Genomic DNA, 2,112 nt, shown 5'->3' with positions numbered 1-2,112 from the left:
GAAGATGCAATCAAGAGCCTCATTTGATTTGTGACCCAAAGTCCCAGTGATGTTCCTCAGGGCCCAGGAACCTCAGGGGACCAGCCAGCACCAAAAGTTTTCCCCCGTAGAGCCACCAGACCCTTTAAGAAGAATCGGAAACCTATTGATTCATCACAAAGCTTTTTTTCACAGATAGTGCTCTCAGAAAGCACGCCACTTTCTCCATCACTCTGAGTTCATAGTTAATGGAGTGTGAGCACTTCGTTTCTCGTAAAGGTCGCGAGCCTTTTACGGCGCGTTATGTGTGGGGGGACACTCTGTTTAATGTGACGTCTTACTAGCCCGTCGTTTTATGCGCCCGAGGTGAGATCGATGTTGGCACGCGGCTTTCTCTCTTCCTCGACTTCGTACCCAAATGTGGGCTCTGGAAATGTAGACTTTGGAGAAAACTGTTGCGCCTTTGTTTGTCCCTTGTTCTGGTTTGGCTGCAGGTGCGGTGGTCCAGAGAATATGAAGGAAAGCTGACAGAATAGACTCGCTCACTGCATAGTAATTTAAGGAAGACTCCTTAGACTGAGACTTGCGAAAATGTAATTTTCTTTTATTTGCCCATAAAGTGCTCGGTGCTCATAGTGAAAATAAAAAAGCAAACGTTTCGGTCCTAGGACCTTCGTCAGTGCTTGGTATGTGGATCACAGACAGACAATGGCTCTTATAGAGTTCTAGGTAGACTCAGCTCAGGTGCTGAGGATCATTAATCAAAATCATCACCATGGTGATGGGGTGTGGACTAATTACAAAGAGACTAAAGCTATGCAGTTTTTGGCTCTGGAAATGTGAAATTGTTTGAAATGCAAAAAGCCCTAGTAGTATAACGAACGGTCCTTCTTTTCTCTCCTCTTAATGACACGCAATAATACCCTGAAGTTATGAGATCTATCAAGCTGCCAATACTTACAAGTGGGGAAATAAGGACATAATTGATTTCAGGATCGGCGATCATTGCTATTGAACTAACATGGCCCCTCGGCGCGACTCTCCAGTCATAACAGATCAACATAAATCACGGGAGAACGGCAGACAGATAATGAGATATGGACGGCGGTAAATAAATAGCGACGATATATTGGGAGGATCTGTAATCAAATTGCATCAGCGTTGCGGCGTCTGTTACAGTTCATTCATTCTGCCCGCTCTAATTGAAAATGTAGAAAGATCCCAAAGCATTAAAATAGACACCATCCATAACAAGGGACCAGACCGACAAACGGGGAGATTCTGCCATATTTTAGAATAGAAGTATGTATGCTTCATAATTGGATATTGTTATCATCATAGGTACTACTGAAATCCAACCAGTGTCTCAGAGACATTCTCACTAAATACCGTACAGGTATAGACGGTTTTCACCAGAGCACAACCCCACAGCACTTCCTTTTTCTCAGCATTCGGCAAACTGCAGAAATATTCACTCGACATCGTTACTTTTGTTTTCGCTGCTCAGCTGTATAGACGGTTTTCACAGAATGGTCAGTCCTGCACTTGAATGTTTTTTTTTCTTTTATGTCCATAGCAAACACTGCAACAGGAAGTGAGCGGGGGTTCAATTTAGAATGTTTTTGTTGTCAAGTTAAAACCGTCTATACGAAATTTCAAATGTATAGATTTACCCCCCCCCCCCCTCTCTCATATTTATTTTCATTAATCTGTTTTTGTTTTTTTTGTTTTTCTTCTGTGTGTCTTTGTGTATTGATATACTGTGATGTATGACATGATGTATGTATGTGGTGTAATAGGCTAGGGGTTCTCGTGGGATGGGTTTTTGTTTAAAAGTGTCAAGTGTATTTAAATCTGTATTTTGTATGATATACAGAAAACGAATAAAAAAACGTTGAAAAAAAAAAAAAAAAACCCGGTCTATACGAAGGCTAAAGCTACTCCTTCTAACACTGCCAGATAGCGGATATAAACGCAATAGGCAGGAAACACCGGGAGTGGGGGGGGGGTGCCTCCTTATTTTTAGTGCCGCAAATTGCAGGTCAAGAAGGTTGATTTGCGGGTCGGGTCCCTCCTCCTCGAGTCACTGCTGAATCGCCCGCTGTCGAAAAGACTATATTAAAAGGACCCCGA

The sequence above is a fragment of the Poromitra crassiceps genome, assembly GCF_964638095.1.
Source record: "Poromitra crassiceps genome assembly, chromosome: 26".
Lineage (NCBI taxonomy): Eukaryota > Metazoa > Chordata > Actinopteri > Beryciformes > Melamphaidae > Poromitra > Poromitra crassiceps.
This window is presented reverse-complemented; position numbering follows the sequence as displayed.